Below are 15499 nucleotides of genomic sequence, written 5' to 3'. Positions count from 1 at the left end.
TGGGAGGTAGAAGAGATGTTGGCAGCCTGTCAGATACCGGGCCCTCCAGGCACTGAGATTAGCCCCAGATCATATCCTGGGGTTAGTGCAGAACTGCTAACAGGTTCCAGTCTTTTAAAAATCCAGGATTCAAAGAGGAAGGAATCTGAGAGATGTTTGGAGCAGCCCCTCCTTTTACAGATGACAGAACAGAGACCCCCAGAGGAGAACTGCTTACCAGAGCAAAGCCCTCTCCTGCTGGGCCTGGGTGGTTTCTGGTTCCCTGGGTTTCTGCTGCTATTGCAGCCCCTTCAAAATACATAACATGCTTTCCTGCCGGAAGCCACATCCTTCAGTGGTGACACCCAAAAGCGGCCCCCTTGGTCTTGTGCTTGTTTTGGGGAGATGCGGCGTGACTGGTTTTATTGTTAGAGCACTGGGTGGTCTGCCAGTGAGCACATAGTATAAATAACAACTAATAAATAATTTTATAGCCGATGTCCTAAATCTTTCCAGATAGCGTACTGGTTCATGACTGTCAAATGCCAGACAGATCCTAAGAAAACAGTAACTTTAACCCATTCCTCTTTTCCATACATGGCACGTTGTCATAATATTTTCCAAAGGTTTTAAGGGCCTAAGGAGAAAAAAAAGTTACATGCGAAAACACGTACATAAACATGCCCACATATGTGTGGCTATCTCAGCTGGTTACATGATCACTTTTGTTTTTAAACAACCAGTTCTATACCTTTCTGAGTTTTTCTACTATTTTGGCTACTATAATCTATTTTATTTCACTGCAGCGAACTAAGTAGATGACATTTTTGGAATACAGTTTCTCTAATTTTTGCATCCTAGGTCATACTTTAGCATTTGTCTTGGTGTCAGGATAAGATAAATTAGGGGCCAGCAGATGGCATGATGATAAAGGTGCCAAACTCCCACGTGGCCAACCATGGTTCAAGTCCCAGACCTGGTGACTTGAAACTCATGCTGGGTGCATGTGAGTGTTTGTCCAAATCCCAAGAGGAGAAGGGATTGTGGCATGGCATCACATTCCTATGGTGGATGATTTCTCACTTTCTCTCTCTCCAGTGAGCACACACACCCTATAGCAAAAATTCTCTTAAAAAAAAAAAGATGAATTGGTTTTTCTCATTTTGTAGGTTTGCATTTCCTTCCAACCTCTTGAGAGCCTACCACCTAAATTCTGTGCCACATGAGACCTTTTGTTTTCCAGGATTCTGGCTTCATCTCCCTCCCTGGAAATCTCCAAACTGCAGTGTCTTCACTTGTAAATCAGGCATAATAATTTCTATTACACGGGGTTATTTTAGAGATTGGAGGTGGTAATTTACCCAAGACCCTGGCAGAATGTCTCCATAAGAAACTCTCAGTGGGTATTAGTTCTCTTTACCTTTCACAGGAGGTTTTCAAAAAGTTCATGGAAAATTGGGAACCAGCAGTTAGCATAATGGCTATGTTGCTGGACTCCCACGTAGTCGACCGCGGTTCGTGTCCCAGACCCAGTGGCTTAAAACTCACGCCGGGCGCGTGTGCGTGCGTGCCCAAGATCCCGAGAGGAGAATAGAGGAGAAGGGATTGCGGTGTGACCATCCCCCCTGGGGGGTGATTTCTCGCTTTCTGTCTCTATGTCTCTCTCTGTCTGTCTGGCGAGTGCACGCGCCCTACAGTGAAAATCTCTCCAAAAAAAAAAAAAAGTTCATGGAAAATTCATATTTTGAAAAACTGCATAGATTTCAATTTTTCTGTATTAAAATAAACTCTCCTTTAGTTACCTATTTAATGAACTTGGTGAAGTCCCCTAGTATGTTTATCTTCTGTGCCTTCTGTCAAAATTCTGCCCACAGCAAAGCCAGTTCTCTCGCTTTTTATTTTATTTTTTTAGAGAGATTTTTACTACAGGGTGCATGCACTTGCTGGAGAGACAGAGACAGAAAGTGGGAAATCACCCCCCAGAAGGATGACCATGCTATAATCCCTTCTACTCTGGGGATCTTGGGCATGTAGGCACACACTCCAGCATGAACTTGAACTGTGGTCGACTATGTGGTTAGTCCAGTAACGTAACCATTATGCCATCTGATGGTCCCTCTCTTGCTTTTAAAAAAGAGTTATTAATTGAATTTTTTTTAATTTTTAATTTGCTATAGGACACATGCACTCACGAGAGAGAGAGAAAGAGAGAGAACAAGTTGTCAGGTCCAAGGCTTGAACTCTGGTTAGCCCTGTGGTAGTCCAGTGCCTCAACCACCATGCCACCTGTTAGCCCTGCCAGTTCTCTCTTGACGACATCCTGGTTGGAGTCAGTCATGCTGCTCTGTATTTTTACAGAATGCTGTGCCTCATACGTCTCCTGTATAGTCTTTTATTAAAAATTATTTTTTATTTAACTTTCTTTGTGTATTTATTTATTTATTTTAATTTGACCAGAGAGGGATAGAGTGAGTGAGAGAGAAAGACAGAAAGTGAGAAAGCAAGACACCAGGTCTGGGACCTGAACCATGGTCAGCCATGTGGGAGTCCAGCACCCCTAACCACCATGCCACCTGCCAGCTCCATTTCCTGTATAGTCTTGATGTGATATTTTCTACTATGGTGATCACAGACAACAGGTCCTGGCCACTAGACAGAAAGTAGGCTGAGGCTGACTAAGCCCTGTATTCTTGTTAGCTCCATGCTGCCATGCGGCAGGTGCAATTAGGCACAAGCCATCCACAGGTGTGTGGCAATATTGAAAATGAAATTTTTCATTAGTCATCAGAACAGTGCATGCTCACGATGAGCTGCTTTTCTTCCTCTCCCTGCTGCTTCCAGCCTACCTGTTGCACTCTGAGCCTTCTCACCTAGAGCTGCTCTGGTCCTCTCCTGAGCAGGTGTGGCTCCCTGAAGAGGTGCCAGCTTTGTATAGAGTAGGGGTTCATGGGAGGCTGCCTGACCCTTGTGTACCTGAATTTTGCACCTCCCAAAATATTGCAGTCCTGACCCCCCAGTGCCTCAAAATGTGACCTTATTTGGAAAAGGATCTTCATAGAGGTAATCAAGGTAACACAGGGTCATTAGGGTGAGTCCCAATCTAGTATGACTGACATTCTGGGCAAGAGGGGGAATTTGGACACAGAGGCAGACAGAAAGAAGGTGACGTGAAGACACACGGAGAATGCCATCTATAAACTCTGGACTGCCGGAGGCACACAGAAGCCAGGAGAGAGGCATGGACAGATTGTCTCTCTCAGCCCTCAGAGGAACTGACCCTTGGGTTTTAGACTTTGGGCTTCTAGAACTGTGAGACATGCAGCCCAGTTTGTGATACTTGGTTAGTGGGGAAGTATTATACTTTAAGAATTGAATCTTTTCAGGGGCCAACCTGTGGCCTGGTGGTTAAGGCAGCTGAATGCCATATGCAGACCATGCAGTTTGAGTCCCTGACCCAGTGGCTTGAGAAACTCACCAGGTGCATATGTGTGGATGACCAGAATACCAACAGGAGGGAAAATGAAGGAGAATGGGTTGTGTGGTGTGACTATTCTTCACAGGGAGTGCTTTCTCCCTCCTTCCCTCTCTTTCTGGGAAGCATACGTGCCCTCTGGGAAAATTAAAGAAGATGATGTTTTTATCAGCCTTATTTTCCTATGGAATGGGATGATGTGACACATCTTCTGGGGATTCAGTAGTGCCTGGTATTTGGGGAAGACTTTCACAAATGGCGTCCCTTTCCTATCACTACATAGACTGCCTTCTTCAGCCCAGACTTTAGCAGTCAGATTTTCCAGAAACCTGTTCAACCAGATTTTGGTGACCATGAGATTTAGAAGCCTTGGTGTAGAGCAAATTGCATTTACCCCCATAGGAATCTAGTTGTACCTTACAGGTTTTATTTCCTGACAGAATGCTTAGCAACAAAGAAATGAAATGGCCCACAAAACTGTCACACCTGACTAGGTTAGTGTGATAATAGTCAGAGCTCCCATCTTTTCAGGTGATTGTTTTAACTTGGAGCCTTTGAAATCCAGTATCCTTTGAGGACCTGTTGATTTCCTTATTTTTTAGTGCCTGTGGTTGTCAGCTATAGGAAGTAGTAAGGAATGGGTTGTTGGGCAGTCGTTAGAAGAAAGTGTGAAGTCTGTGAATTTTGCTTGTTGTATGAAAGGTGGATGACTCCTGGTCTGAGACGTGGGCTTCAGTCTCATACTTGCAGCTGTATGGCATTGGGCCAGTGACTTAATTGATCAGAGCATCTGCTTTCTCATGTACAAAGCAAAGGTGAGGATATTCAAATAGGCTGTTTTTTTTTTAAAAGAATTTATGGATTAGCAGCATCATTATTATTTTTTTCTTTTTTCTTTTCTTTTTTTTTTTGAAGAGGTTTTTGCTACAGGGTGCGTGTGCTCGCCAGACAGACAGAGAGAGACATAGAGGCAGAAAGTGAGAAATCAGCCCCCAGGGGGGATGGTCACACCGCAATCCCTTTTCCTCCATTCTCCTCTCGGGATCTTTGGCACGCACGCACACGCACCGGGAGTGAGTTTAAGCCACTGGGGCCGGGACTCGAACTGTGGTCGACTACGTGGGAGTCCAGTAACATAGCTATTACGCTAACTGCTGGTCCCATCATTATTATTTTTAAACTGGCTATAGTCATCAGAGAGAGAGAAAGTGAGACAGTAAGCCACTAGGTCCAGGACTTGAACTATATAACCCTTGGGTTTTAGACTTTGGGCTTCTAGAACTGTGAGACATGCAGCCCAGTTTGTGATACTTGGTTAGTGGGGAAGTATTATACTTTAAGAATTGAATCTTTTCAGGGGCCAACCTGTGGCCTGGTGGTTAAGGCAGCTGAATGCCATATGCAGACCATGCAGTTTGAGTCCCTGACCCAGTGGCTTGAGAAACTCACCAGGTGCATATGTGTGGATGACCAGAATACCAACAGGAGGGAAAATGAAGGAGAATGGGTTGTGTGGTGTGACTATTCTTCACAGGGAGTGCTTTCTCCCTCCTTCCCTCTCTTTCTGGGAAGCATACGTGCCCTCTGGGAAAATTAAAGAAGATGATGTTTTTATCAGCCTTATTTTCCTATGGAATGGGATGATGTGACACATCTTCTGGGGATTCAGTAGTGCCTGGTATTTGGGGAAGACTTTCACAAATGGCGTCCCTTTCCTATCACTACATAGACTGCCTTCTTCAGCCCAGACTTTAGCAGTCAGATTTTCCAGAAACCTGTTCAACCAGATTTTGGTGACCATGAGATTTAGAAGCCTTGGTGTAGAGCAAATTGCATTTACCCCCATAGGAATCTAGTTGTACCTTACAGGTTTTATTTCCTGACAGAATGCTTAGCAACAAAGAAATGAAATGGCCCACAAAACTGTCACACCTGACTAGGTTAGTGTGATAATAGTCAGAGCTCCCATCTTTTCAGGTGATTGTTTTAACTTGGAGCCTTTGAAATCCAGTATCCTTTGAGGACCTGTTGATTTCCTTATTTTTTAGTGCCTGTGGTTGTCAGCTATAGGAAGTAGTAAGGAATGGGTTGTTGGGCAGTCGTTAGAAGAAAGTGTGAAGTCTGTGAATTTTGCTTGTTGTATGAAAGGTGGATGACTCCTGGTCTGAGACGTGGGCTTCAGTCTCATACTTGCAGCTGTATGGCATTGGGCCAGTGACTTAATTGATCAGAGCATCTGCTTTCTCATGTACAAAGCAAAGGTGAGGATATTCAAATAGGCTGTTTTTTTTTTAAAAGAATTTATTTATTATCATCATCATTATTATTTTTTTCTTTTTTCTTTTCTTTTTTTTTTTGAAGAGGTTTTTGCTACAGGGTGCGTGTGCTCGCCAGACAGACAGAGAGAGACATAGAGGCAGAAAGTGAGAAATCAGCCCCCAGGGGGGATGGTCACACCGCAATCCCTTTTCCTCCATTCTCCTCTCGGGATCTTGGGCACGCACGCACACGCACCGGGAGTGAGTTTAAGCCACTGGGGCCGGGACTCGAACTGTGGTCGACTACGTGGGAGTCCAGTAACATAGCTATTACGCTAACTGCTGGTCCCATCATTATTATTTTTAAACTGGCTATAGTCATCAGAGAGAGAGAAAGTGAGACAGTAAGCCACTAGGTCCAGGACTTGAACTATATAGGTGGCCATGTGGGAGTCCAGTGCCCTAACCACCACACCACCTGCTTGCCCCCAAGCAGGCTCGCCAGAGAGACAGAAAGCCAGAAATCACTCCCTTGGGGAGATGACCACACTGCAATTCCTTCTCCTCTATTCTCCTCTCGAGATCTTGGGCACTTAAGCACACATGCCCAGCGTGAGTTTTAAGACACTGGTCGACTATGTGAGAGTCAAGCGACATAAACACTACACATCTGCTGGTCCCGCAAGTGGGCTGTTTTAAAGTTCAAGTAAGATTACATAGGTATGGGCCGGCAGGTGATGTGGTGATTAAGGCAGTTGGATCCCACATAGCCAAATCTGTGCTTTGAGTGCAAGACCTGCTGGCTTAAAAATCATACCCAGGATGTGTTTATGCAGGTCCCAAATCAGGAGAGGAGAATGGAAGAGAAGAGACTGCGGTATAACCATTCCCTCTGGGAGGCGATTTCTCACTTTCCCTCTCTGTTTCTGTCTGTCTTTGGTGAGCACACATGCCCTAGAGCAAAAATGAAAAAATAAAAGATATATGAAGAAACTCCTTTTCTATGTGGTATATATGAAAAAAAATACTACTTTCTTCTCATCCCCACATTCCTCAACTTCTACAGTCTCCAAGAGCAGTGGCTCAAATGTCCACTTTAGACATGATGTGGAAGTTACTTCTGGGCAGGTAAATCATTTATCATGTCAGGGACCAGCAGTTAGCATAATGGCTATGTCGCTGGACTCCTACGTGGTCGACCACGGTTCGCGTCCCGGACCTGGTGGCTTAAACTCACGCCGGGCACTTGTGCGTGCATGCCCAGGATCCCGAGAGGAGAATGGAGAAGGGATTGCAGTGTGGCCATCCCCTCTGGGGGGTGATTTCTTGCTTTCTATCTCTCTGTCTCTCTCTGGTGAGCACACACGCCCTATAGCAAAAATCTCTTAAAAAAATAATAATTTATCATGTCTGTCCAAATGTACTGTTCAGAAAGCTGCCCATGACTTAAATGGTGAGAAACTTTGAGTGACATAGCTCAGATTAAAAACTTCATTTCAGCATGATCTGAAGTAAATTTGATATTCCACTTCTTAGTTCTTCTGGTGACTGTATAACTTATGAGTTATTTATTTATTAAAAAAAAAAGGCTGGAAGTGCTAAACATTTGAAGAATGAAGTATTATGAAATGAGTGTAGATGTGTGCATAATGGCTAAAAAAGTAAATTTTCCTATAGCTCATGTTCTTTAATTATGAATTGGTCATCTCTGCAAATTAAGTGTATATTTTTGAAGTTCCCTATGATAAATCTGCATTAATAACTATGGCTATTTGAGCACTTAAGGTTCAGATAACATCAATAACCTAAAAAATCTCAAAGCTCTATAAACATCAATGCAGACTGTATTAATATCTATATAAAACAGGACTTCAGTTTGAGCTTAATTGAATTAGTCATTTGGTATCAGATGAGGGTCTGCTCTCCAGTTTCACTTTAAAAGCAATGGGTCAGGGAAAGAAAGAGGCATAGAATATTATGTTCTGGCATCATTTTATTTGTTTTATTAATTTTCTAGTCCCTCAGCCATTCTCAGATGGTTCCATTAAAATGAGGTGGGATATTTGCCATTTTCTCTGAAAGTCATGATAGCTGATAGGAGAGAGATCACTCGTGTCTTGTTATAGCCAATATAGCTCATTCGATAACTACTTTGTGTGCTCTTAAAGTCAAGCAATCTTATTTCCTATTATAAATAAAAAGGTATACATTCCATAGGGGAAAGTTCAAAATGCAGAGGAAATTTCCAAAGATTTTTATTTATACAGTCCTCACCTCCCAATTAGTAATTATTTTCACAGTCTGTGTTCAGGTACAGCATAATTTGGGTTGCTATATAATCTGGAAGCCAGTGTAAAGTGAATCATCATAAAGCAAATCATATTTTTCCACAGGAGGCTTGTTTTTAAAAATACATTTATTGGGAACCAGCAGTTAGCGTAATGGCTATGTTGCTGTACTCCCACGTAGTCGGCCGTGGTTTGCGTCCCGGACCCGGTGGCTTAAAACTCACACCGGGCGCATGTGTGTGCGTGCCCAAGATCCCGAGAGGAGAATGGAGGAGAAGGGATTGTGGCATGACCATCCCCCCTTGGGGGTGATTTCTTGCTTTCTATCTCTATGTCTGTCTCTGTCTGTCTGGCGAGTGCACACGCCCTATAGTGAAAACCTCTCAAAAAATATATATATATTTATTTAACTTGTTTTGTTATTATTTTTAAAATTTGACCAGAGAGAAAGATCCCCTCTGGGGGGTGATTTCTTGCTTTCTATCTCTCTGTCTCTCTCTGGTGAGCACACACGCCCTATAGCAAAAATCTCTTAAAAAAATAATAATTTATCATGTCTGTCCAAATGTACTGTTCAGAAAGCTGCCCATGACTTAAATGGTGAGAAACTTTGAGTGACATAGCTCAGATTAAAAACTTCATTTCAGCATGATCTGAAGTAAATTTGATATTCCACTTCTTAGTTCTTCTGGTGACTGTATAACTTATGAGTTATTTATTTATTAAAAAAAAAAGGCTGGAAGTGCTAAACATTTGAAGAATGAAGTATTATGAAATGAGTGTAGATGTGTGCATAATGGCTAAAAAAGTAAATTTTCCTATAGCTCATGTTCTTTAATTATGAATTGGTCATCTCTGCAAATTAAGTGTATATTTTTGAAGTTCCCTATGATAAATCTGCATTAATAACTATGGCTATTTGAGCACTTAAGGTTCAGATAACATCAATAACCTAAAAAATCTCAAAGCTCTATAAACATCAATGCAGACTGTATTAATATCTATATAAAACAGGACTTCAGTTTGAGCTTAATTGAATTAGTCATTTGGTATCAGATGAGGGTCTGCTCTCCAGTTTCACTTTAAAAGCAATGGGTCAGGGAAAGAAAGAGGCATAGAATATTATGTTCTGGCATCATTTTATTTGTTTTATTAATTTTCTAGTCCCTCAGCCATTCTCAGATGGTTCCATTAAAATGAGGTGGGATATTTGCCATTTTCTCTGAAAGTCATGATAGCTGATAGGAGAGAGATCACTCGTGTCTTGTTATAGCCAATATAGCTCATTCGATAACTACTTTGTGTGCTCTTAAAGTCAAGCAATCTTATTTCCTATTATAAATAAAAAGGTATACATTCCATAGGGGAAAGTTCAAAATGCAGAGGAAATTTCCAAAGATTTTTATTTATACAGTCCTCACCTCCCAATTAGTAATTATTTTCACAGTCTGTGTTCAGGTACAGCATAATTTGGGTTGCTATATAATCTGGAAGCCAGTGTAAAGTGAATCATCATAAAGCAAATCATATTTTTCCACAGGAGGCTTGTTTTTAAAAATACATTTATTGGGAACCAGCAGTTAGCGTAATGGCTATGTTGCTGTACTCCCACGTAGTCGGCCGTGGTTTGCGTCCCGGACCCGGTGGCTTAAAACTCACACCGGGCGCATGTGTGTGCGTGCCCAAGATCCCGAGAGGAGAATGGAGGAGAAGGGATTGTGGCATGACCATCCCCCCTTGGGGGTGATTTCTTGCTTTCTATCTCTATGTCTGTCTCTGTCTGTCTGGCGAGTGCACACGCCCTATAGTGAAAACCTCTCAAAAAATATATATATATTTATTTAACTTGTTTTGTTATTATTTTTAAAATTTGACCAGAGAGAAAGGGAAATGAGAAAGCAAGTCGCTAGGTCTGGGACTCGAACCTCAGTCTCTGTGTGGGAGTCCAGTGCCCTTAATTGCCATGCCACCTGCTGGCTCCAAGAGGCTCATTTTAATTAGGGGTTTTATTCCTGACAAAGTGCTTAGCATCATATAAATCATAAACGTGGCTACTAATATACTATAAAAGTAAAGATATAGCATATACATTGTTGTAATAATTTAATAGTCACATGCTACTGACCCTCCATACAATGTGTGTGATATACCAGGGGTATGTGCATAGTGTATACATTGATGATCCTAAGGGCCCAAGTGCTTTATAAAATATATATTCAATATATAAAATGCACAGTTTTCTCATGATTCAATGCATATGAAAGAACTTAATAAGCTGTAGAGTGCTATATAGATTTAGGCTGAAATTTTATTAGCCTTGTGCACATAGCTAACATAATATACACTCAATTAGACATTCATAAATGTCTAATTAGTAATGGTTTTATTCTCCTTAGAATTTAGAAGGACATCTTGGGGTCCAGATGACTCATGGCTTAGGATATGCGGGGAAGTATGGATGGATGCTTTTTGGGGGGATTAATATTTACTTATTTTTTTCTTTCATGATAGAATGTGTAAACTAATGAGAAATGGGGGTCACCCTCGATAAGGTCTTGCCATACTGCAGCCCTCCCCACATCCCTGAATGTCTAATTGCTCAGGATCCTGGGCACCCAGGCATGTGCCCTGCGTACTTTCAGGCAAACCTTGGGTTCTGATGCTCTAGTTGCCATATGGCTTCCAGCTTGCAGGTGAGCACTGGTGTGCCACGGTGGTAAACTGTTGATTCTGGGTCATCGGGAGTGTCTTGATGCATTTTGCATAGAAAAACATAGAAAAATATGTCACGACAGTCCCGATGACCTAATCTTTCTGTTATATAACCTTTCTTTGATTAGAAATGTTTTCATGATGTAATCCTCATCATTACTTTTTAGGATAACCTATTATCGTCATTTTGAAAAGAAAACATTGACACTCAGAAGTGAAATGCCCTTTATTTTCTGAGTTCTTTATCATTGGTAAATACTCCTTATCACAGAGAACTGTTCTCTATCACCGATACTCACCTTTGGAGTTACTTTACTTGCTAGAAGTTGCAAAATCCGAAGTAAAATCTATCTTCTCACTCCTCTTTCTGTTTTCTTTCACATACCTCATAGAGACGTGACATTTTCCCTACTGTTGAAGCTGCAGGTATTACCCTTATTTCAGGGATCTTAGGGCAGTGTTAAAAGTCGGGATCTTTCTTGAAGGAAACATTTAGATTCTGAAAGTATGGAGTCGTCACAGAAGACTTGGATTGTGAGGATGCAGAGGGGAAGACATTTTTAAGTGTTCATTCTTCCTTACCCAGCCCCGTCCATCACCAGTAGCATTATTGGACACGAGAGGTCACGGCAGGCTGGGCTGGCGGACAACCTAGGAAAGCTCACAGCATGGGAAAGCCAGGTCACGTTTCCCTGACCTCGCGCATTTGTCAAGTAACACTGGTCTATGCTGCAGTAATATATACACCCTGAAATCTCATTACTTATAGCAGTGTTTATTAACCATATATAATCAGAAGTTCTTTTTGTGCAGCGACTAGGCAGTCAGGGCCACTGCCTTCTTGCAACACTACCATCTTGGGGTGCATTTTTCGAGGTATGAGAAAGTGCGGAAGAAAACGTGGTTGTCCCCAAGTAAAGGATGTGGTTGTGGTCTCATGATTCCACTCTGTGCTGAGACAATGACCTCTACAGTGTTGGAATCATGATACTGGTCAGTCACCTAAGCTGACTAAGCCTGAATCACCTTGCTAACTTTTTGCTCATATAGTAGCAAATAGTTTTCTGTATATAGCACTTAACCACTGGGGTACGTGGCTGCCTTTTTGCTTATATAATATATGAAGTGCTTATGTGCAAGGTATTGGGTTAAAAAGTTGATTCGAAGCAGCTGTTCATTCCAGATAATTGTTTGAATTGTGTCTCATCCAGTAGCCATGATCTCGCTATCAGGACCACTGCTAGCTCAGATGAAGCCTTTGTGCAAAGTAGAAATACCCCTTCCACAATGCATTTTAGTTCCATCTGTCAGAAAATTGTCATGCTGATTTTATTAAAATAGTGCTCTTGAACCAGCTGGTGGCATGAAGGTTAAGGTGCTGGATCCTACCTAGTCTGCTGTGTGGTTAGAATCTTGGATTTGGTGGCTTGAAAAAACATGCCAGGCTTGTATACGCCCATGTCTAGGGTCCTGAGCAAAGAAGAGATTGCAGTGTGGCCATCATCCTGGGAGATGATCTCTCTCTCTCGCTCACTCTCTTTTGCACATGCCTTATAGCAAAAACTAAAAACAAAAATGAACAGTTCTTTACTGTTGTTCCTTGAAGAGTTGTTTAAATATACAAAATTGTGGGACAGCAGATGGTGCAGTGGTTATGATGCTGAACTCCCACATGGCCAACTGTGGTTCTAGTCCTGGACCTGGTGGCTTGCTTCCTCACTTTCTCTCTCTCCTTGTCTGTCTCTCAGGTGAATGTGCATGCCCTATAGCAAATTAAATAGTCATAATAAAAAATAAATAATTCCTAAAAAACTGAACAAAATTGACAATATCTTTTTTCCCCTTAATTGCCAGAGGGTGTGTATATTGCCAGAGGGAGAGAAAGAGAGAGGTAGCACCTACCACCCTAGTGGGAGATGCTTACACCACAATCCCTTTTCCTCCATTTCTCTATCCCATCAGGACTTTGGGCATGCATGCACATGTGCCTGGTGTGTTCAAGCCACATTCTGGGGTCAGGATGTTAACTGTGGCCCGCCATGTTGGACTTGGCTTTCTGTATACAGCACTTAACCACCAGGGTACAGCACTTAACCACTGTTCGATTCCTTGGAAACGAACAGGGCCCTCTTCTGTGTCACCCTTGTGCAGCATACCACCTGCACAACTGGATGTCACAGCTGTTTCCTTCTTGCTTCTACTATTGAATGTTGCTGAAATTCAGCAGATGTCTCAGGTAGAAATCTTTGCACTCTTTATAAACACAGTGGAGTATGCATGCATGCATGCATGTACTTTTGAGAAGTTAATTCAGTTCTTAGGCCAGAGAGAAGTATCCCTTCTTGTCATATGGTCAGACTTCTGTGTCATTTTCTGTGGCACAAGACGGTCATCCGTCTTCAGTCTGATTTGTTTTAAAATTATATTTACCTTCCTCCATTATTGTTTTCTCTGTTCTTTGAGTATTTGCTGCATTTTGAAAATATAGTTACTGTGTTACAATAGTTCCTTTTTATTCAAAACCCTTTTACTCAAATAGGATCTTAATGGAATATCCTCATAGTGATAAATTTCTGCCCAGGGACTAAAATTATTGCCATTATTAGGAAAAAAAAGATGTTCTATTTGCCTGCATTTGAAATATCTGAAATAGAGCAAACCACAATGCTATTATTTTTGAAATGAACAAATGAATGGATACACTGGGAAGGACATTTAATCTTCACTGTAAACCAATTGCTTTACAAAAGAGAATCTGTTTTACGGTCATGTGTTATCAGTGAAGGACCCGAACCTAGAAAAACACATTACTATTTCTTTGAGTTAAGAATCTATGTTAGAAATGAAAGAGCAATCATGTGTGAAGAAAGGATAGTATGTTTAAAAAAATTCCAGGACTGGTCTAATTGCACTTTGATTACTTTCTCTAGGGAGTAATTCTTACTCCTTAGTAGGAAACCACCAGCAAGCCTGACCGTTTGGTTTTGTGAAAATAAACTTAGCTTAATTTATTGACACGTCAGACATACCTGCCAAATTTTCTCATGCTTTTTCCTTGACATGTGTCTTGCCTGATGGAGTCACTGTAATGCTGCCTATGTGTTTTTAAAGAAATTATGTTTTGCTAAGGAATGTATCAAAATTGTTAAACCATGTTCCACCTTGTTCTCATTAGTCTTTGGAATGCAGCTGCCGGAATAGAAAGGGCAGGGGAGACTGCAAGTGGCAGCTATGAGGCTCTCACCTCCTTGCCTCACGAGGGGCCCTCTGGGCTCCACTGTGAGCTGCCAGGCCTAGCCCTTCCTGGGGCAGTTGTGCCCAGGGAATATAGCCAGGGAGCCCTGTAATCCAAGCCCATTGCTGCTGTGTTTGGCTGAAAACCAAACAACAAAAGGAACCTCTCACCTCTGTGTACAATCCAGCTGCAGTTGCTGTCCTGTATGGAATTACAGTTCCGACATCCGGTTTTCCATTAGAAACACTGGCTAGGGCCTTGGTTCATTAAAGTAGTGAAGATGGTGGAGTAGTATCCAAATGTTGGAAGTCCTGACAATTCTTCACATCTCTACCTCCTGTCTCCTGATACCCCTTCCTAGTTCTCTTGCTCGAACTGGTGAGATAGCTTCCTAATAGGACTCCTTGCTGTCTCCAGATCATCCTTTACTTTTTTACCCTAGTATCTTTTAAAAATACATAACCTTGGGGCCAGCAGGTAGAATAGTGGTTAATGTACTGGACTTCTCACATGGTCTACTGTGGTTTGAATCTCAGATCCAGCGTGCTTGAAACTCATGCCAGACATATGTGCATGCATGCCTAAAATCCCAGGAGGAGAAGGGATTGTGGCATGGCCATCCTCCCTGAGGGTGTTTTCCTTCTTTTTAATTTTGTGTGTAGATTTATTTATTTATTTTTTTAAAATGATCTATTTACAGTCATTCACTGTACATCAATACAGTGTACAAAATGAGATTTTCCATTCAGTATACATAGTAAAATGGCTCAATCAAGGATATTATCACACATATTATCATCAGCAGATAATTTTCTATTTCTTGTTTCTTATATATTTTGCTTTATGCCCCCCCCCCCCATTCCCTATCTCTAACCTTCTGCCAACTCCTTCCCTTCTCCCACACTGTTTCTGGCATGTACGGTTGTTTTCCAGACCTTTTTTCTTTTTCACATTTTATTGATTCATGAAAGATCTTAATTAATTTAAAGACTTTCAATAGCAAGCACAGCCGATATATACATATTAATGAACACATGTCTGATTTTAGGTGTAAATCTCAGTGAGTAAAGTGAACATACTATAAAGTAGCACCTCACTGGAACTATATAGCTTACTACAGTCATTAAACAGATATTAATAGGTTTTTTTAAAATGTATTTTTTAATTTCAAAAAAGTTTTAGTTTTAATAGATCAATATAAAAAAATGTTAAGAGAAATTTGCTTAAAACTTAAAGCCAGGAAAAAGTTTAGGATTCAGTTCAAATAGTAGGTAGATGAACCTATCAACAATTTAAGAGAAGACAATCAAAGCATCAAAGAAAATCAGTAATGTTTTAGTCTAAAGTAAAAAAAAAAAAATTCTATTTCACTAGTTCAGACTCATGTAATTAATCTCTCTTCTATTGAATTTATGGTGTTACTTGGTCTGATCTTTCCATTTAAACTCTGGAAGTTAACATTCAACTCCGAACTTCTCTCTACCTTTAGGCCGGCCATTCTCTTGGTTGTTTCTTGTTCTCTTATTTCTGTGTGTCTGACGTTAGTTTTCCTGGT

The 15499-nt window shown here is 41.3% G+C and overlaps 1 protein-coding gene across 1 annotated transcript in view; it reads left to right on the top strand.

Moving 5' to 3' along the window:
- Positions 1 to 15499, top strand: part of LOC102468603 (stabilizer of axonemal microtubules 1-like) — an 88864-nt gene that overhangs the window by 29761 nt on the left and 43604 nt on the right. The gene's annotated exons all lie outside the window — the stretch shown is intronic.

This window comes from Tupaia chinensis, unplaced genomic scaffold (genome assembly GCF_000334495.1).
Source record: "Tupaia chinensis unplaced genomic scaffold, TupChi_1.0 Scaffold144392_1, whole genome shotgun sequence".
Lineage (NCBI taxonomy): Eukaryota > Metazoa > Chordata > Mammalia > Scandentia > Tupaiidae > Tupaia > Tupaia belangeri.
This window is presented reverse-complemented; position numbering and strand designations above follow the sequence as displayed.